This window comes from Mirounga angustirostris, unplaced genomic scaffold (genome assembly GCF_029215605.1).
Source record: "Mirounga angustirostris isolate CCGP_5_RB_7025 unplaced genomic scaffold, mMirAng1.0.hap1 SCAF_7, whole genome shotgun sequence".
In the NCBI taxonomy this organism is placed as follows: Eukaryota; Metazoa; Chordata; class Mammalia; order Carnivora; family Phocidae; genus Mirounga; species Mirounga angustirostris.
The window spans coordinates 70,498,478-70,520,489 of NW_026991715.1; the positions used below are offsets into that span (position 1 = coordinate 70,498,478).

Consider the following 22,012-nt stretch of genomic DNA (forward strand, 5'->3'; position numbering starts at 1 on the left):
CTGAATACATACTTCCCAATATGAAAATATAAATAGAAGGATAAGAAGATAAAATTAAGGAAATTGCTGAAAATATAGTGCAAAGAATCAAAAAAACAAGATAGAAGAAGAGCTATAAGAAAAAGAGTTGTCCTATAAATCCAGGATCTAATTAATCGCACTTCCAGAAGGAGAGGTCAGAGAAAATGGAGAAAGGAAATATATAGAGAGCTAAAGGAAGCCTTGAGTTCTCAGATGTAAAGTTTCTGCTAAGTGATAGAGTAAATGAAAAAAATGCCTACAACTAGAAACAACACTGAAAGTATAGAAAGCTTAGAATAGAGAGAAGAAATTTAAGGTGCGTGAAAAGGAAATAAAGGATTAAGATTCAGGCTTTTATCTGATTTTTCATCTTCAGTACCGGTAGAAGACAATGGAGGAATGCTGTCAAACCTTTTGCGAGAAAGTGATTTTCAACCAAGAATTCTATACCCAGCTTAAATATCAATTAAATGTAAAAGCAGAATGAAAACATTTTCAGGAATGTAAGAATTAGTGCATTTATTTCCCAGGTCCTCTCTCTTTAAAAGATACTGGAGAGTGGAGGGAGTATGTTAGGAACAAAGACAATTAAAAACTTTATGAAAAACAGTAAGAGTACAGAAAAAACATGTAATCACGACTATACTACATTCGCTGCCATGAAGAATATTCACATAGTCTTAGTAATACCAATGTTTTTTTTTTTTATTTCAGTGTTAAACCTTTAGACAAACCCCAGAACAGTTGAGATAACAATATATATATACATATATATAAAAATGTTATCAATCGCAATAAGGTAAAAAGGGAAACATTCCTATGACAGAATTTAATAGCTACAAAGAGAAAGAAAGTCAAGGAGAATGGGAAGGAGCATATATCCCCTTTTAACAAAGTAGATATTCATACTGTCACTGATCTTAAATCTTCCGAGGCTTAAATATTTTACTTAAAGTCTTAGGTGGATTTAAGAGAGTTGAATCTTCACCTATCATAAGCAGGAAATCAATGGATAATATAGTTCCAGGCATATAATATGCAGTTGATAAATGTCACTTCCTTTTTTTTTTTTTTTAAAGATTTTATTTATTTATTTGACAGAGAAAGACACAGCGAGAGAGGGAACACAAACGGGGAGTGGGAGAGGGAGAAGCAGACTCCCTGCTGAGTAGGGAGCCCGATGCGGGACTCGATCCTGGGACTCCAGGATCATGACCTGAGCCGAAGGCAGTCGCTTAACCAACTGAGCCACCCAGGCGCCCCGATAAATGTCACTTCTTTATCTTGATCAGAAACATTAAAGAGGGGCACCTGGGTGGTGCAGTTGGTGGAGCGTCGGACTCTTGGTTTTGGCTCAGGTTCTGATCTCAGGGTCATGAGACTGAGTCCTGAGTAAGGCTCCAGCTCAGCATGGAGTCTACTTAAGACTTTTATCTGCCTCTCCCTCTGCCCCTTCCCACAATCCCCTCCCTGTGCTCACGTGGGCAAAGCTCTCTCTCCCAGATAAATAAATCTTTAAAAAGAACATTAAAGAAGTACATTTAAGGGTCGCCTGGGTGTCCCAGTCAGTTAAGCATCAGACTCTTGATTTCGGCTCAGGTCATGATCTCATGGTCATGGGATGGAGCCCTCCTTCTCGTTCTGCATTTAGCCAGGAGTCTGCTTGGGCAGGTCCGCTCTTTCTCTCTCAAATAAATAAGTAAATCTTAAAAAAAAAAAAAAAAAAAAAAAAAACCCATTTAAGTACAAAGTCCTCACTATGACATTCATGATTCACTATAATTTCAAAACAGCTACATTTTGGGGTTTACTCTTATATGCTCCCTACTCCAGCCAAATGAAACTATATCCACCATGCAACCACTGTCAGAAGATAAAATTAAGGAAATTAATGTGAAGGGAGATTGAGGAGAATAAGGAGTATGGATTTGGAGAAGCTGATACACCTTGATCAAATTAAATTTTATCAGTAGAGTTCAAAAGACACACATTTTAGTGTTGGCCAGGATGAAGTCTTTAGGCTAATCTTTGCTTGAAAAGAAAAGATCACATTTAGTCTGGCACAATAGGGATTCTCTTTTGAAAATAGTTCTAATTAGAAACTTTGGAGTACTTTTCTTTAATCTCCTTAATATTGCAAATATCATGAAAACCACAATGAGAAACTGGAGGCAACATAAAGAAGATTATTGGTGTCTACAAGCAGCGTAACAAGAGTGATTCTCTCTTTTGTGCCCCCTGGCAATTTGGGTGGCTCAGAAGGGAAGAATGACTCAGCTTGAAATACAGGGCAGTAATGATAGCTGGTAAAATCAGTTGGAAAAAAACAAAACAAAACTGGGAAGATCTTTCTTATATTTCAAGAGTCCTATTTGTCATGGATGCAGACTACAGTCAGGTTGTTTTTGTGGGGTGGCTGTGGGCAATATGTGTTCTACCCACCAATAATTTCATAACAGTTAGTTAGGCTCATTTGTTGTAAGCAATAGAAACCAACTGGGGCAAAATCCTGGCCCTATTAAAATAATTAACGATAAATTATAATAAAATAATAAGAAATAGTCTAAAATAATAAGTTAAAAATAAACATTAAACATGTTAGACGTTAAAACAAATGCAAAACATTTGGAAAGACACTGGGTAGCTCTTAGAACAAAAGAAGTTAAACAACTGGGACTTGGGGAGGACAGCAGCTAGGGTTACTGTGGTATTCTCAGTGGACAGACTGACACATCTGGTTAGTGTCTTCCAGCATGACGACTGAAATGACTCTGCTTCGCCACTCTGCATTTTTGGGACTCACCCAGATTTAGATGTGCAGGACAGAAATTAAAGAGTCATGTGTTTCACCCTTGGGAGGAAGGGGGGAGGGAAACCGGTTGATGTCTTGCACTGAAATGTTAGTGAGGATGATGAGAATTTTCTTAGTTAGAGGAAAGAGGGAGAACCAATGCTGGGCCAACAGAAACAGATGCCTACTACAAATGGTCAAGAGCTTTTAAAAAGACATTACTATCTTGGAGCTGCCTGTGCTCCTACTCTTACCTTTTCCTGCTGTTATAAGGATTCCCTTCATTTTCTTGCCCTGATCCTAAGATATTTCCAGTTTGCCTCTCAATGTGGTTATAGTTTTAGCTATAATTATTTTTTTCTTTATTTTAGGGCTTACTTTTATGGTCAAACTAATTTCGTGGTAGGATTTTGTCTTCTCCAATACCATAGATAGAACAAGTCCCTGCTGATACCTTGATTTTGGACTACTAGCCTCTGGAACTGTGGAAGAATAAATTTCTGTTGTTTTAAGTCAACCAGTTTGTGGTACTCTGCTATGGCAGCCCCAGGAAACTAATTCACGCCCACCTCCTACTTCCTCTTTTTTTATTCCATTGGCCTTAGATTATTACCATTACTACAAACCAGTACTTCCAATATTTTATTATACACACAAATCACCTGGAGATCTTGCTAAAGTGTTGATTCTGATATGGTAGTTCTGGTCGAGCCTGAGAGTCTGCATTTCTTACAGATTTCCAGGTGATGTCCATGCTGCTGGTCCAAAGACCACACTTAGAGAAGAGTCAGCAAGGAGAGCTCTCTTGTCAGATATGTGTCAGATCCAGGCTTTTTGCCACAATGCTAACAGGGATAAAGTGGGGGAAATTTACCCAGCGAGATGAAAAGAAAATGAGTAAACAAATAAAATATCCCAGGGAAGAATAGAAAAAATTTCAAAATAGACTCTGAGATTATTCTCCAATCTCCCAACCTCTCCCAATAGCTCCTCTAAAAAAAAAAAAAAAAAAAAAAAAAAAAGATTTCAAATTTGCTTTCTAAAGACATACATTTATCAATATAATACTAAGTTGGTATCTTTTTTTTTTTTTAAAGATTTTATTTATTTATTTGAGAGAGAGAATGAGACAGAGAGAGCATGAGAGGGGGAAGGATCAGAGGGAGAAGCAGACTCCCTGCTGAGCAGGGAGCCCGTTGCAGGGCTCGATCCAGGGACTCCAGGATCATGACCTGAGCCGAAGGCAGTCGCTTAACCAACTGAGCCACCCAGGCGCCCCTAAGTTGGTATCTTATGTGGTCACTTTTCATTTTATTTTTTCAATTGTGATTTCATCACAATTGCAATTGTGATGCAGAGATGAGTGGGCACCATAGTAGAATGCTACAAGCCAACTACCTTGAAGTTAGTGAAGTTTCTCTTGTACTTGGGAAGAGTGATCATTTGCAAAGGTCCAGAGACTAACTTTCAGAGCTTTTCGGATTGCCTGTTCTTAGGTTTCATCTTCAGAGATAATGTTTCTTTAGGCGGGAGGTCTGGTCCAGGAATTAGTGTTAAAAGGCTCTGTAGCTAATTCTGATGCAAAGTCAGGTTTAGGAAATAACAGGTCTGAAATAAAATTTACTCTATACGTACTACATTTTACTTCATAGCCGAATGTCTAATTAAAAAGAAAAATAATGTGTCTATATTAATATACAGTTGAACAAAATTGTATATATAACCAGTTTTAGAAATCGGGTTGCCTGCTATCAGAACTTCAAAATCAGTTTTAGAACAAAGTGTTCTCCATCGTGAGAATGTTTCCTAGCGTCTTCACAGAAAGACCGTCATCCTCTGGCTAGTAGTTTTTGAACTTTAGTGTACATAGGCATCTCTGATGGGCCGCTCATTAAGATGCATTTCCAGGGATGCCTGGGTGCCTCAGTTGGTGAAGCGACTGCCTCAGGTCATGATCCCAGGGTCCTGGGACCCAGTCCCATATCAGGCTCCTTGCTCAGTGGGGCGCCTGCTTCTCCCTCTGCCTTCCTCTCCCCCTGCTTGTGTTCTGTCTCTCTCTCTGACAAATACATAAATAAAATCTTCCAAAAAAAAAAAAGGATTTCCAGGCCCCACCGCAAGACATTCTGCGTCTATGGCTTGGAGCGGGGTCTAAGAACCTGCGCTGTGACCACATCCCCCCAGCCACTCTCCATGCAGTGAATGGTCCGTGAGCTGCAGTTGGAGAAACCGTGCTGTATTATTGTTCTCCATGTAGAATCCTGGAGACGAAGAAGTAAGTACGACTGCTCAAGAATCTGCATTTTAACATTCTGTCCCGGGACCTTTCAGAGGGTAGTGACAGACTGAAAATGAGCAGGGCATCTAATCAGCAACCGAGATGGCAGATAGTAACGTCTTTATGAACCGTTTTTACAGTAAGTCACCCAGGCCCGCACATCATGCCAAGTTCCAACCTGATTTGCGTCACTGCCCTTGTGGGTTTGTGCCAAGACTAGTTACCAAACATATTGAAAAGATAACCCAAGAAAATGCGGGATAAAAATAAGATGCAGGCCTAGGACGACAGAAGCAAACTCTGAGCGGAGGTCACCTACAAGTCACCGTGGAAGGACGATGTTAGGGATTTGTTCCAACAAGCCTTTGATGAAAGAATTTGATTAGTGGGCCATTGAGCTCTTCAAATCCAAGAAAACAAAGCCGGTCACTTCCCCGCTTCGGTCGGGATTCCAAGGCTGTAAAGTCGGCCCCGCTCTGCTGAAAGCGCCGGGACTGGTCTGGCGTGCAGGAAAGGGCTCGCGGAGCAGGCGGCGGCGAGGACCGGCGAGCGGCAGCGGCTGACGGGGAAGTCCCCTGGCAGCGAGCGCGGTGAGTCAGCGCTGAGTCACGCTGGGCGCTACGTGCCGGTCCGGGCGGCGCGGCCCCGGCCGCGACCCGCAGCCGCGTCCTCAGCCGAGCCCGCGGCTTCCTGGAAGACCCTCCCCGCGCCGCGAGCGGCGTCAGCTGCCCCGCCCCGCAGGGCCCCCGCTGCCGCACACTTGCCTGCGAGCACGGCCTCCTCCGCCCAGCCCGGTGACATCCAGGATTCCGCGCAGGGGAGAGGGGGGAGGAGGGGTCACATGTGGCAGTCGTTGCAGAGTTGCGGCGGATGCTTCAATCCCATGTGTTTCCTCAAAACTGAGATTCCAGTTGCTCTGGCTTTTTTTTTTTTTTTTTTTTTTTTCGTGTTTGTTAGGCTTTTCTTTTTCTTTCTTGCTTCTTTTCTTTCTTTTTTCTTTTTCTTTCTTTTCTTTCTCTTTCTTTCTTTCTTTTCTTCTTTTCTTTCTTTCTTTTCTTTCTTTCTTTCTTTTCTTTTCTTTCTTTCTTCTTTTCTTTCTTTTTTCTTTTTCTTTCTTTTCTTTCTCTTTCTTTTTCTTCTTTTCTTTCTTTCTCCTTTCTTTCTTTCTTTCTTTCTTTCTTTCTTTTCTTTTCTTTTCTTTCTTTCTTTCCTCTTTTTTCCTGGCAGGGGAGTGACACGCAGATCTTTTTATAGTTTCCAGTGCTTTAAATGAAGCACAGGAAGAATGGATTAATAAAACATGTGTTGGAAATTATGCATCAAATCGTCACACTGATTTGGGGTCTAAAGTTATTATAATGTGGCTCCAGTTGTAGCTTTGAATGCTGGGTAACGGGGGGGGGGGGGGGAAGACGTATTAACTCTGTTCTGATTGCCTGTTGTTAATAACAATACAAAACCTCTAGATTTTTGCTGTTGTGTCCAATCACCTTTTCTAATAACTAGATTATTCTAAAGACTGGAAACGTGTTTGATAATCATGTGGTGTGGGTTACCAAAGAATGGGGGAGCCATGTCTTTGTGGGCCTTGTACCTTAACCAATACCCAGTTGTCCTGAGGTACAAAGGATGCTTTGTTGGTCTTACAAAATATGAATGGTAAGGATCACATCTTTGCTGAAAGGTGATAGCAGGTATTATGTCATGAAGCCTAGCTAGTGAGATAGTCCTGGTATGGGCGGGGTAATTCTGATTTTGAGGCTGACTTTCAAGACGGAGTCAGACGGGGTCTTTAGAAGTTGTTGTGCCAACTGTTGCCAGTTGTTCTGCTTCTTCGGGAGAATTCTAGCCCTCTTCATCCCTGTGTGTGTGTGTGTGTGTGTGAGAGAGTTGAACAAGACATTCGAGAGTTCTTGTATTTTGACAGCTTTTCTTGCAGAGGAGGAGACTGAAGTAATTAGAGGTTACACTGACCCACCAATACAGAGAAGCATGGCTGCCCAATTTTTTATAAGAAGGGAAAAGCTGCCAATCAAATATAAAATAAGGAAACATGAAAATAGATGCTGAGAGGCCAGAAAAGGAAAATTTATATGGACCAGAAACAGAATCTAATATACTCGAACTGTTGATAACCAGAAACATACTTAATGTGCATAGTTATGTACAACCCTTTAAAAAAAAGGACATGTCAAATTATTCCTGTATAAAATATTTAAAAGCTTAACTAATTGTATGCATCATTTGATGTTGAAAAAAATGTGCTTGATTCTGATTCGCTTTATTAGCTGATCCATATTGATACTGCTTTGGCACTTAACAGGTTCAAAGTTGAGTTTGAAACCCAAGTTACTTTACAACAGTGTGAACTTGGGCTAGTTTCTTAACTTCACTAGGCCTCAGTTTCCTCCTCTGTGAAAAGGAGATTATAATTACTATTTCATGGGCTTGGAGGCAGGATTAGAAGAGATGATGCCTATAAAAGGTTTAGCATAATGCCAGGCACATTTGAAAAAAATCCCTCAGTAAATGAAATTTTGTATCCTGTTGTCACTGTTACTGAACTTGATTGATTGATTGATTAGGTCACAAGGATATAGTATTTTGTCCAGATCACAGCACTAATAAAAGCTTTGAGAATAAATATTACAGACACATTGGTTCACTGACCTTGGGCAAGATCCTTGGGTAAGACCGTAAAACTTCTGGGCAAGTATATATATAATGGCCTTTGATTATGAGAGGAAAGCTGGAGAGAAATAAGGGAAGTTGAAATCAAGGGAATGCCTATAATCATCAATTGGCCAGATAAGTGGTAAGTGATGTAAAGGAGCCAGGCAAGAGCCCTTTTCTTCTGTCCTCAGAGCAACTTGACAAGAGGATAGCAGTCACTAGACAGAATATAATATTTGTCCTTTAAATTATAGAACAGTTCCCTTGCCATGTAGTAATTCGTTAGTTTTTGGAGACAGAAATTTGTCTTTCCAGATGTAAAGCCAATGAGCTTAGCTACTAATGGAGGTTAGTGACTAGTCTCCCATCAGCCTCTCCAAGCAGCTCTGAGTCCCCTACTCGTAAGAGGTAACAGTCTTTGGCAATAATGAAATATTTCTTTTAGAATTACCCCCCCAAGAAGAATGAAGGGGGGGAAATCGGAGGGGTAGACGAACCATGAGAGACGATGGACTCTGAAAAACAAACTGAGGGTTCTGGAGGGGAGAGGGGTGGGAGGATGGGTTAGCCTGGTGATGGGTATTAAGGAGGGCACGTTCTGCATGGAGCACTGGGTGTTATGCACAAACAACGAATCATGGAACACTACATCAAAAACTAATGATGTAATGTATGGGGATTAACATAACAATAATAAAAAAAAAAGAATTACCCCCCAAATACAGCAACTGCTTTGTAAACACCTGCAGTCTCCTATTTACAGAATCGAGGGTGAATGCCATCACTAAAGCAGCTGCCTTCTATGAGACTTATTTGCTATAATGGCTTTCCATTTATTTCCTTTTATAAATCCATTCACTAATCTCTGAAATTTTCAGTACTAGATTCTGGAAACTGAAAAATGTACCAGGCAGACAAGGCCTGATCATAAAGGTTATGTTCTGGTAGGGAAAACAAATGTTTAAAAAGTTAAGCAACGAACAAATTTCACTAAGAATCAACAATTCTAAAGAAACTGGTAAGTGCTAGAAAGGAAAATTCATAAGGTGCAATCTTAGAGAATAGCAGAGGGAATTTGTTTACATAGTTAGATCAAAGAAAGCCTCTCTCGAGTAGGTAACATTTAAGCTGAAGTTTGAAAGGTAAGCAGGTTGCACAAAGCGGGGGGAGTAATGTTTCAAGTAGAGGGCACAGCAAGCACAGAGACCTTGAGTTGGGAAGCACCTTGGTTGGTTCAAAGAACAGCAAGCGAGGGAGGGGATGGGTAACATGACGTCAGGTCTGAGAGGTAAGGAAGCCACATCCTGCAGAGCCTTGAAGGCAGTAACAAACAGTTTGGATTATATGCTTAGTAAAATTGGCAGTCATTGAAAGGTTTTCAGCAGGGGTTCCATGATAAGATTTGCATTGCTAGATGATTGCTGCGTGGGGAATGCCTCGCAGGGGACAGGGATGGAATGGGGTTGCCTGTAGCATAGGTATAACAATGGGTAATGTAGGCTGATCTTGGGACGGGTAACTAGCAGTGGAAAGAAAGAGAAGGGGAGGAATCTGAGAAGTATGCTGGTGGTAGAAGAGCCAGAATGAGCTGCTAGATTAGAGTGAGAGTCAAGAGCCAGTGAGCTCAAAGATGACCTCTACTTTTCTGGGTCTTGAACTTTGGGGAGTCGTAAGCACTCGGTGCTTTCCTGGCCAATATTTAAAGTCAGGAGTTCAAACTCATGTGTGAACATATGTACACACACACACACACTTGTGAAAACACCCACTGCCACTTGTGAAAATAGAACATGCTGAGAGGACTAAGGTCAATATAAGAAATGATTGAGTGAGTGCTTTTCGTTGAATGTCCCACACTTAATGGTGCTCTTTTCTACCTCTGTACTTTTATACAGGCTATTGCAAGGAACATATAATGTCCTTCCCTCTCCTCTCTGTGTATTCTAATCCAGTTTAATCTTAATGCACAGGAAAAGTCCCATTTTCTCTGTGAAGCCACCATCGACAGCCAGGTCAAATGGAGCTCACTTTCTGTAGGACCTTATAACATACATTCATGGCCCATGTCTAATTCTTAGAACACTTCAACCTTGGCCATGTCATGTGGCTATCCCAATAGTTTACATTTCTCATAAATGTCTCTCCAACTCAGCTGTAAACCCTTTTGAGACCAGAGACAGATTCTCATATGCCCATTGTAACACTCACACTATCTGGCAGCATGCCCTGAACATAGAAGGGCCTCGACAAACAGCAGTGTAATTACTCGCGTTTTCACACGGACAGTAACTTGATCACCTAGTTTAATAGTCCATATATATAGTAAATAGGAGATTAGGTCACAAAGAGATAGTACTCTGACCAGATCACAGAACTCATAAAAGCTTTGGGAATATGCATCACACGCATGTGGGTTCAGTGACCTTGGACAAGATCCTTAATGTCTGGGTTTCCATTTCTCATGTAAAAATGAAGAAGTTTATGCCTCATGATCCCAAAAGTTCTTGTAGGATTTCTTTTTAAAACCAGAGTTACTGAATATTGTTAAGAACCAGATACTGAACTAAGTAAGCACTGTTGATACCCTTTTATTTAATTTTTCTAACAACAACTTCATGAGATGAGGTAGTGTTATTCCTCTTTTCATAGATAAGGAAACTAAGATATAAGAAGTTTAAGTAACTTGCCCAAGGGTACTCAACTAACAAGCGGCAGAATAGAATTGGATTGGAATGTAGGCCTGTTCCATTGCAAAGCCTGAGATCTTAATCACATCGCTATCCTGCTACATTTCTATACCCTTCATTTGTACAGAGGACTTGAATGAGAAAAGTTAGGTATTTTACCCAGAACTTGATGTCTAGGAATTGGTAGAGGTAGGTCTAGATTCCAACACCAGCTCTCTTTTCCTTATGATATGCTGTAAGTGCCTTTTTTATCAAAGAATATTCAGGATGGGGTTGTTCTGGCATATTTCAATGAGTATACTGGTACTGGAAAGAATTCAGTAATGAATATAGTCAGTTGTGTTTCCTGAATAAAGGAAATGAGTTTATCTTTTTGTTTAGAAAGGTTTTGCAAAGTACCTCTGTGCTTCATCAGTTCTAAGCAGAAGTCAGTGAAAAGGCAGGTACCAACAAATGTAGAAACATTATACTGTACACCTGAAACTAATATAACACTCACTATATGTCAACTTATCTCTAAAACAACAACAGCAACAACATATACACCACAGATGGCTTCCTTATTTTACCATGCCAACAATTAGCGCGAGATTACCCATGAATGTGGGGAGAGAGAGAACATTTCCTAATAGATAGTTCTTTGATTTAGAGATCTGTGATAATCCACAGAGTAACAGACCTTGAAAAATTTTCCTGTTTCAAAAAAGTAGGCATCTTTAGAAGTTGAATACAGAAAGATTAAACCTAACAAGAGCATGAAAACCTTTGCCATTGTGTTCAGTAATGTGATGATACAAGGCTTCATTTTTTTTTTTTTTAAAGATTTTATTTATGTATTTGACAGAGAGAGACACAGCAAGAGAGGGAACACAAGCAGGGGGAGCGGGAGAGGGAGAAGCAGGCTTCTCGCTGAGCAGGGAGCCCGATGCGGGGCTCGATCCCAGGACCCCGGGATCATGACCTGAGCCGAAGGCAGACGCTTAACAGCTGAGCCCCTCAGGTGCCCCATACAAGGCTTCATTAAAGCTTGCTTATTACTCAGTGGTTATTAAAAACTTTGTAGCTACAGTGCTCTAAAACCTCCACATATATTGGTCTTGCGTACCTAGGAGAAACAAAAAACACCATGGGGCCAATTCTGATGCATAATAGCAACTGCTGGGAGACTTCTGAGATGGGAGAGGTTACTTCTGAGAGTAGGACCGCTCCTCTCTCTGCTACGAACTCTTCTCCTTGACAATTAATACTTAACCCAGAGTGACTACTGTTCTCCTCTAGAAATTACCCCATTCTTGGCTACTGTTAACAGCTTGTTACCTGCTTACCACTTTGTTGATGTAAGGAGGAAAAGTAGCTCTTTCTTCTACACTTCTAAATTCTTGACTGGGGTTCCTGTAACAAAAGAGTGATGAAGAGAAAATCATACTCATTTATTTATTGTAAGTTTCATGTGACTTGGGAGCCTTCGTAAGGAAATGAAGACCTGAAGATGTTAGACCTGGGTGATTTTAGATTAGGTTTGACAAAGGGTGGAAGGTCATGGGAAAATGGGATAGGACAAAAAGGGGTATGAGCTTTGTGTGGTGAATTGGGGGAAACAGCAAGACCTGTTCATTCGAATTCCTCTCAGCATCTTGGAGATAAGGATGCATCTTTCCTCTGGGGATGAGGAGGTCATCCCTCACATAAGGGTTTTATGACCTGCCTTAGGGGAAGGTCAGAGAGTCCTTTCTATCTGTGCTGTTTCTGAAATTCAAGATGCCTCGGTGTCCTATTTTGGGATAGAGTGTCCTGAACTCTGTCAATATTTAAGACCAATAACCTACAGTTTAGGAGACCACAATTAGTTTAACAATCAAATGGCAAAAAAAAAAAAAAAAGCGGTGGAGGGCAAGTACCTGATAAAGATTCCAGTAACATAATTGTGGAAATACACCTGGGTATGAGAGGTGGCAGTTGTTAGACTATATGAACCAGTCTTTGTAGGCAGTTTACTGGGAAAAGTAGAAGAATATAAAGTATATTCCTTCTTAATCAGACTGACAATGTGGAAAAATGACACAGTTCACTTCATTTCTAGTTCCAAAAAATTAACATGACACCCTGCCCTAATTCATATTGTGATTTGAATCATCCCAGAGCCAACCCGCTTTTCTTCAGGCAAGGAGAATCTCTAAAGGCATAGCCCACAAAATACATAAAGGAATAGCCATGGACCCCCACTTGAAGGAGTTTGCAATGTACTTTAGGACACAAAGTCAGGAGAGGAATTCTAGGGCTTACTTTGACTATCCTTGACTATGCTCTGTCCCTTGAATACGCCCCATGAAATGATATTGCTGGGTGCGTTCTGAGGCCACTCGTGGACCCCACTCAGCCTTCTTATCTCCCAGGTCTGAATTCGGTGAGGCCAGCATTAACATGATGAAGGCCGTCCCGAGAGTCCTCAGTGAGAAAAGAACGATAATGAAGGGCAGGATCTACACAAAAGGATGATGATGGTGATGATCTCAACACCCTCCCCAAACCAGGATATTCCTAGATCTACTCTGGGATTTTCCACAGCCAGACCAGAGCCAGAAGCTGGCCCTCGTCCCAGTAGACGAGGGCTTGCTTTGAAGTCTCCTCAGCAATGGACCCCGAGGAAACTTGAGGAATAGGCAAAAAACAATCTCTCCTGTCTCTTCAAATGTCAGTGAGTTGCCTTTAGAGTTAGAAGTGACAGTTTGCAACTTTGTATGTGTTTATTCCACAAGCGTACACAACGCGTGTTTTTCTAAGTGTGACTGGAGAATGAGTCCTCAACATTTCTAGTTGAGCTCCAAAGAATACAGGAACTTCTGGATACTTTGATAATGTGTGCATATGCCCAGGGACATTTATTCTTATTAATAATAAGAAGAAACCACAGTTCTGCTAATGAAGTGTTTGCCAAATGTTGATATACATACGACTCTTCCACAATAAAATTAGATGAAGTAAAACATCTGTGGGTGGGGGGAGGCCCCAAAATTCAGCTGACGTCTGGCCAACTTGTATTTGCCTGCTTTTACCTGGCCAGGCCTGTGCCTCTAAACTACACACTTGGTAGGATAGAACCTCCTCTCTACGGGAAAAGGTTTGTTTCAGGATCTAGGACAAAAACTCAGAGACCAAAGCGAATGAATGATAGGTCTGTCTTAAAATCTAGAGGCCCACAGTGAACATGCTGCTATCCACTGTTTGTATTAATGCAGATCATGGTGACAGTAAACAAACGGATTCACCATATGAATAAAAGCAGTGCTGGTTACTGATAATCACAGCATTCGCATAGTACTTGGTGCTGCAACGGTGCAATCTTTAGCTTTAGATAACACCCCTTTGAGGCAAACTGGCACAGTATCATCATCCCCCTCTTAAAGATAAGTTGACTGAGTCAAGAGATTAGATGCTTTATTTGAGGCTACCCAGAAAACAAGCCAAGACTTTATTATGCCTCTTCTGCCAAATACAGCACGGGCTGCTAGCCCCTGTATGGCTGTGCTCTTTTATTACATGTGTCGCTTTATTACCAGGGACAGGGTTTTCTGCGGGCTTTGCACTTTGACAGCTTTACTGGGTAGAATTAGGGTTGCCCACTCGCCCATGAATAAGAGGTGTAGGGATGCTTAGGCCAGAGGTGTGGTGAGGCATCTTGGCTGCTTTGTCTAGTGAAATCTCTCAGAACAGAGGGAAGCCCCAGAGATGGTGCTGAAGATACTGCTACCACCTCACAGATGTTGAACCTTTGGGCCGCCGTTCCCCCTGAGTGAAGGGGGAGGGGGTGGGCCACCGTACTTACTTCCCCCTGAGTGAGGGGGGAGAGGGGTGGGGGGTTTAGACTTCTGTCTCGGCTCAAAAATAATTTACTTCAGATTTCCTCAAATCTAGAGACATACATCCTTCCCTGAGAACAAAGTCAAAATTAAATAAACAGAAATAAACCTATAAAAGGGGGTTAACCTTAAAAACTGCCATTAAAGGCCTGTACATGAATGTCCCCTTAGCCTCTAAGCATTTATAGTATCAGTAGCTGGATGTGCTATGCTTTGTATATACAACAGGTAATTAAATCTTGCCAAGCAGAAGTTCAGATTTATAGTCAAAATGAGCACATGCATAATAATTATTATTGTTATCATGGTCATGGTAAATAGCATTTATTAAGGGCTTACCATATGCCAGGTCTTAGGGTAACCTTTGTATCTCATTTAATCCTTAAAACAAACCTATAAGACACTATTATTCCTAGTTTCCTGAAGCAAAATCTTGGATCAAGAAATTTGTTCAAAGTCATCCAGCTACTAAGTGGATAATACGAGATTCAAGCCCAGGTCTACTATAAAAAAAGACAGACACAAATACTTGTTTAGTCATGCCTATATGCCCTGTGTATAGATAGTGGGCATGAAAATTCCAGACACGGACTCAGATATGCACATATGTAGCTTTGTTTCTCTATCTCTGATCTTAGCCTATCTCAAGAGCCCTGTTTCCACTGCCCATGAAAAACTGCACTTTGCTAATTCAAAACTCATTTTATTTTTTAGTAATTCTCACTTAACACAGGATTGCTCTTTGTCTTCTCCCCTCCTCCTCTCTTTTAGTGATGAGCTAACCAAAGGAGGAGGAGAGTGGGGCCTATGTATCACCCTGACATCAGGTGGGAATGGTACACTTGGTCTTCTGTCATCCTCTATCCTTGTTGGCCTCGAAGTAGAACCCAATCTGCTGGCCCCTGCTGCTGATGCCCACAGTTCATAATCTGTAGATGTCATGCTCACATTCTTTATCCTCCTCGTCCTACCCCAGGCTCCTTTGCACCCCCTGGCTATTCTCAGCTACCCCAGTGCTCCTCTTGAGAACTGTGAGATCAGAACAGTGGGAACCCTCCTTCCCTCCACGGTGGGGGGAGGCTCCCCTCGGGTCCATGCACCCAGCTCCTCCCTGGTCTGCTATACTGGATGCAACCTCTGAAAGGCTTAGAGTCTCCTCAGGCTATCCTCTGAGAATAGAGGCAGAACTCCCCACAGTCTCCACCTCCAGTCTTGCTAAATTTTATGAGGTTTCTCTTACCCTCACTCAGGGACAGCACGTACGCCCTGACCAGGTCTCCCTTTGAATCTCTCCCTTCTTCAAGCTGGAGAAACACTAGCCATTTTACCCACTCTGTGGCTTAAAATAGAAACTTTCTGATCCTCTGGTTCCTTCAGGCTCTAAGTCTTAAGAAATTTAAAACAGGCTTTCTTCTCTTGTAATATTGGCTTTCAAGACAATTCTGCCTACCTTAGCCTTCTGAAAAGTTATTGAGTACTTCAGTTTACTTCTTTAGTCTCTAGCCTTCCTACTCAGAGGCATTCCCTTCCTCTAACCGACAGGTTGATATGGGCAAACGAGAAATGCAAGAAAGAAAAACATCAGTCATTATCTTAAAATAGTAACTCATTTCTGTACAGAGATATAGGAGTAGGAACTGTAAGTCTTTGTAATTGTCTTCCATGAAAGTGGTGTCTTAACCTTAACTTTCCCTATAAATAGGTCTTAGTCACTTCTCAACAGTATTCATTATATATATTACCTGGTAATGAAATGGAACTATCACGTAAGGGGATACTACACTTTGAGGATTTGCAGTTACACCTTCCTTAACAGAGAAGTAATTAAGATGTGTGAAAAGCACTGTATCTTGTGTGTGTGTGTGTGCGTGTGCGCGCACGCGCGAACACAACTGGTCAGGCTGCCATTTTGCACATATATCATAATTGTTTTTTGTGCTAAAAGCAGGGCAGAAGTGAACCACAAAATTTTAGCCACTGGCAAGTTTCGTACCAGTTTCGTTGCATTCAAATCACTGACATTTTCAGCTAAATCATGTATCACAAACTCATTCACATATTTCCTCCTAGCTGGTTAAAATCAGTCTGATCCTGGACTGTGTTAGGTTCCGAAACACAAGTACCTGAGTGTTGGCCGCATGACTTCTATCTGAACACCAGACAGATGTTGTGTGTGTCAGTGGTCCACGCCTCTGCAGCATGGCCCAGGTCCTGGATGCCACACCAGAAAGCTCTCTCCCGTCATGAGATCACACAGAGTCAGCTCACTGAGTGAGGCTGGGAGGGAGAAGAGAAAGGCACGTTTCATTTACACCCCCTCCAACTGCCATGTGCACACACATTTTTAATGAATAAAGAGAATATCGAGAGACCATTTTTGTAAAAACAAAACAAAACCAAGAAAGCACAAACTCTTGGAAACACTTACATACATATATGTTGGCATGTGTTTAGAGAAAGGTCCACCAAAGCACATCGAATTGTTAACAGAAATTACCTTCAGAGAGTTGGGTTAGCAGAGGGTGATGAGGTGGACTTCTTCCTTCAATTTATGCAACTCTGTCCTGTCCTGGTTTTTTTTTTTCCCTTAAGTATTGTCTACACTGTAATTTAAAAAATGTGATTTGCATGGAGGTAAACCTCAAAGCTAGCCTTCTGAGGGGACAGGTTCTGTCAGAAGCACACATCTGAAGGTGCTTCTTCCTTCTGATGCAGTCAGCTTTGGAAACCACTGTTGGAGAAGCGTTCAGTTATGCAAAAGGAGCAAGGGAGAAACATGAGCTCTTTACTCTTAAGAAAGATGAAACGACGTGTAAAGGAGAAAGGATCCAGTGCACTGTGGAGAAGGAGGTCTGCAATCCACAGGCCACTGTCTGACTCTTCTCAAATCCATGCCTACCCCAGTGGAGATAATAGACTCAGCACGGAAGTCACATCTTGATTCTGTCCCAACAGTGTGTCTGCTCAGGTGCCCAGAAATCCAGGATGTTAATGAAGTGAAGGATGTGCGGCCAGTCTTGCTCTGCAGCTGGGACCCAGCCCTGGCACCCCTCCTGCTGCCGTGTGCCACTCCTGGAATGCTGGGCCACTACACCCTCAAACTAACTTCTGGCTGAACTGGGGGTGTCCTGGTTCCAGCCGAGAAGAGGCTTCAGTCCTGGTTTTCACACTTGAACTTTTGGTTCAGGAGCAAAAGCCAAAAAATGCAACCTACCCTGCGCAACAGCCAGGGTGTTGCTCCTGCCAGGCAATTCCTGGCTCGGTGGACCACCACCTCCTACTTTTTGGACCAGGAGGATACACCAGAGACCAACCTCCCGTGATTCAGGCCTTGCTGACAAATCACTGATCCAGCCAGATTTCTTCCTTTGCTTGAGTTACTACCTGGTAATGAATTGCGCACTTTGTAAATATTAATACTCTTATACTAGCAAGATATGGAAGAAATACATGCAAGATTTATTTTAAAATGATGGCCCTGGGACTTAGAAGAGTTTTTTGGGTGGGGGGATTTTATTTTTAGTACCATTTCTGCTCTAACAAGCTTTGAACTTTATATAATAACTTGCTGCTGACATGTGATTCATCATATCATCATCACAATTCTAGTGTGGTGTGTTCTTTTTCTACACAGAAGTGTTAAATGCATAGGACTTAAAATGCTATGAGAAGGCCACAGCTCTACAGGAGAATAATTCTTAATCTATATGGAAAAGTTGACTAGGACTTGAATGAAATAAACATGTTGTGGTACCCATGAATACAATGTGGTATAGTAAAGGTGAGAAAAATCTGAGAATATTGGAAGAGTACATAGTGAGACACTCTACAGTTATGATAGTGAAGATTGTCTCAGGCTTCTGGATCTGGCAACAAAACAATTTACATTTTATTGCCATATAATCTATTGATGCCACTTTATATTTAATTGTCAAATTTCCTTTAAAAAATAAACTCATGTCGGGGCACTGGGCTGGCTCAGTTGGATGAGCATGCTCATGGGTATAAGTCCCATGTTGGGTGTAGAGATTACAAAAATAAATAAGTAAACAAACAAACTCATGTCTTCATTTGCTTTTAACCTTTTTTAAAAATCAAGAATCACAGAAAAGTTAACTGGCTTATTATTTACCAAATAAATGCTTAATAGAGACAAATTTGAAACATTTCCAGATCCAAACCATGTGTGTATTTTATTTGACCCACCTGCCTCCAAGGCTGTCCTTTCCAGACAGTTATGTTTTATTGCTGCTATTTTTTTTTATTAAAGATTTTATTTATTTATTTGACAGAGAGAGACACAGCGAGAGAGGGAACACAAGCAGGGGGAGTGGGAGAGGGAGAAGCAGGCTTCCCGCCGAGCAGGAAGCCTGATGTGGGGCTCCATCCCAGAACTCTGGGATCATGACCTGAGCCGAAGGCAGATGCTTAACGACTGAGCCACCCAGCCGCCCCTATTGCTGCTATTCTTAATCCCATTTTGGAACTTGAATTTTTTTTTTCCTCCTCATGTACCTATTATCGCTGAGCAATCTATACTGTACCAGAAACGCTCAACAGAAAGTGGAAAAACACACAGAAACTTGGAAGGCCTGAGTAGGTTAATGGCTAAGTAACAGCAAAAGTTCTCACAGGTGCTCAAATTAGTGGAACAGGGGAAAACAAGGATTGGTTTTCTTGTTTACAATTACATTGACTGACGTTTTCTTCACAATGAAGAGCATAGAATTTCAACTTTAAATCTGGGACTGTAAGAGGTTAATAGCTATATTTTTATATCCTCCCAGTTTCGTCAGTTTATATTTTATCCCTGAAAGTTTGCTGTGTCTTTGTGCTAACTGTAAGAGGCTTGCATTTTTCATGAGCATACTGAGTACAAGAATGATGAATACTGTCGAGTAAGGAAAACTAAATTCCCGACACTTGTTCCAACTTTGACCTTGGAGAACACAGAAAGTTTTCTCATTAGGTATTGTTTATGGTTCATGTGTTCAGATGAAGCAAGTTAGTAAATCTGTCAGAGAAAAATTCACATTTCTCAGGAGCATCCCATCAAATAATAGGAATATATACATGTTGTATATTTGAAACTCTGTGGTTGTTTTTAGTGTTTTAAGCTTCAGTTTATATGCTTGTTGATATATGAGAGTCTTTCTTTTTGGAAGTCCAACCAAACAGATTGAAAAACAAATTGTGAAATCACATGACACTCAGAAATATTGCATCACTCTACCCCTTCCCCCCCCACATTCCCCTCCCACTTGTCTCAAAAAATTTCCTAACAACTGAGAGCACCATCACTGTGAGTACACTGACATTTAAAAAGATGAAGAGATGTTTTTTAGAGCCCCCCCAAAGCATTTACTCTTACAAACCATATATGCAATGAATTGACCACTGAAAATTAATCTCAAATATGCTTGTGTTTTATTCCACTGCAAGCAAAACTGAAAGGAACACTTGTTTTGTGTTAAAACAGTATTAAGATGGCATTTTTTTAAAGCCAAGTAATTTGAGAGTTCGAATTTGTTGGTTTATTTATTTGTTTATTTATTCATTTTGAGACAGCGCACAAGCCAGGGCGAGGGGAGGAGGGGGAGGGAGAAGCAGACTCCCCACCAAGCAGGGAGCCTGATGCGGGGCTCAATCCCAGGACCCTGAGATCATGATGGAAGACGCTTAACCGACTAAGCCACCAAGGTGGCCCTACGATGGCATATATTTTGTGATCTCTTTCAGTATTTGAGTCGTAGGAAACCAAGAAGTAGAGTTAGAAGAGCTGGTTCTAGTAATTTAAAACTCACAGTGAAGAAATCATAATGCTCTCAATTCTGGTTGCCTTTCCCAGGCCAGTGAGTGGTAAGTCCATGCTCATGGTGGATGCATCCATAAGAGGCAAGTTCAAAAACAGCTTTTTTGATAGAGAGCCTGAAAGCTGGAGAATTTCAAAGTAGATTAGCCGTGTTATAGTCAGTGGATACAGCCCCAAAGAGAATGCTAGTGCACACTGAGTTTTGACATTTTATTCAACAGACAGTTATTATTTATTAATATATTGGTCCCTGCTATAATAGCTATTATCGTTATTACTATTATTATCTGCTCTGCTCATTGTTACATTTCCAGTACAGAAATGAGGGCTTGGCACATAAAAGGCAATCAGTAAGTATTTATTGAATGAATGGATGACTCCGTTAAGAGATAGGAATTACCACCTAAAGAAGAGTAATTTTCACTTGTTTTACTGTGTAAAAACAGTACTCGATAATTAGCTATATTTATTTTCTTTTCAGACCCTTCTTTGCTAAAACTTTATTATTCTTCTGTCTCTACCACTGAGAGTCAGTGAAGTTAGACACTCAGCTTCAAGTTAATTTCCTCCTATTTGTGGATGTCATCCATGTATATGCCTTTCAGCCAGTGTAATCTTTCCAGAAGTTCTTGTTGACTGTAAGAGCTTGAAAGCTCTTTATCGTTGAAGGAATGAGAAGACTGACATCCATTGTGTCTCAGTTGGTGACAGAAATGTGTAACACTGAACAAGGCCTTTATCCTCTGTTTATCCATCTGGAAAATGAGAACAACAATACTCACTAGTCTGGTATGGAAGTCATTGCCAAGGACTTTGTGATCTACACAGTGAAGGTGATTTTTAGTTGCTACATATTACAGATGTTTCCCTTTGATTAATTGGGTGTTCAGGTACTAGAGCACTTTCAGAGATGTTAAGCAAAGAAAAAGAAAAAAGGAAAAAAGAAAAAGCAGAGATTGGCTTACAGATTTTAAATGTTTACATACTTCCTTAATGCTTTAACTTTACATTTGATAATCTACAGTCAGAGATTAGATAATTTAGTACAGTGCTTTTTAACCAGGCTGTGCCCACACTCCCCTGTGGAAGCTTTAAGTCTACACATGCCTTGGGCCCACCTTATTTTCCCTTGATTAAGAACCAGGGTTCCAGACCAACTTCTTTTTTTATGAAATAGGACATTGAGGGACAGCTGGTAATGTAATATCAGGACTAAAATTTTCCTCTTCTGACTTTGGATGGGCTTTTATTCACATATAATATGAGGTATCTAATCTGTTAATTTGTATATACACACATATATAATTATTATTATTTTTTAACTTGGGACTTGAACGCATGAGAGTTCAAGACCTGAGCTGAGATTAAGAGTCCAATGCTTAACCAACTGAGGCACCCAGGTGCCCCTGTACTGATATATATTAAGTTAACTTTCTAGATACAACTTTGCAGTAACCTCTGGAAGTTTGATTATCTGTGTTACTTTACAGTTTATAGCTATTTTACCCCTTTCTATTTTTTATCTATAAAGCCTTCTGAGATTCGCCTTGTTAGAAATAAATTCAACCCCTTAAAAACTTTCAAAGCACATTAAGCTTGTTTTTGATCATTTATCACTCAGTATGGTCCTGTATTAAAGAATTTAATATGGAACTTTTTGTTTCCTTAGCTTGTGAGCTCTTGGAGATAGAAGTCAACATGCTCATTGTCTTTAGGACATAAGAACAAACCTAAGTTTGTGCACCAGGCGATGTGTGAGGCCAGCCGTTCTCAGATTTTAGCAAGCATCAGAAATAGTTGGAATGCTTATTAAAGTATTTATTGCTACCTGCCCCCCCCCCCCTTCTGATTAAGTGAGTCTGGGGTGAGGTGAAGAATTTCCATTTCAAGCAA

The 22,012-nt window shown here is 40.9% G+C and overlaps 1 long non-coding RNA gene across 1 annotated transcript; it reads right to left on the reverse strand.

Moving 5' to 3' along the window:
• Positions 1 to 485: 485 nt before the first annotated feature.
• Positions 486 to 20,279, reverse strand: LOC129046460 (uncharacterized). The gene is made up of 5 exons (XR_010413134.1): positions 20,112 to 20,279; positions 16,431 to 16,584; positions 11,776 to 11,842; positions 3,475 to 6,353; positions 486 to 1,726 (listed from the first exon to the last, which is right to left on the reverse strand). It is a non-coding gene; the product is annotated as an uncharacterized LOC129046460 (long non-coding RNA).
• Positions 20,280 to 22,012: the final 1,733 nt, after the last annotated feature.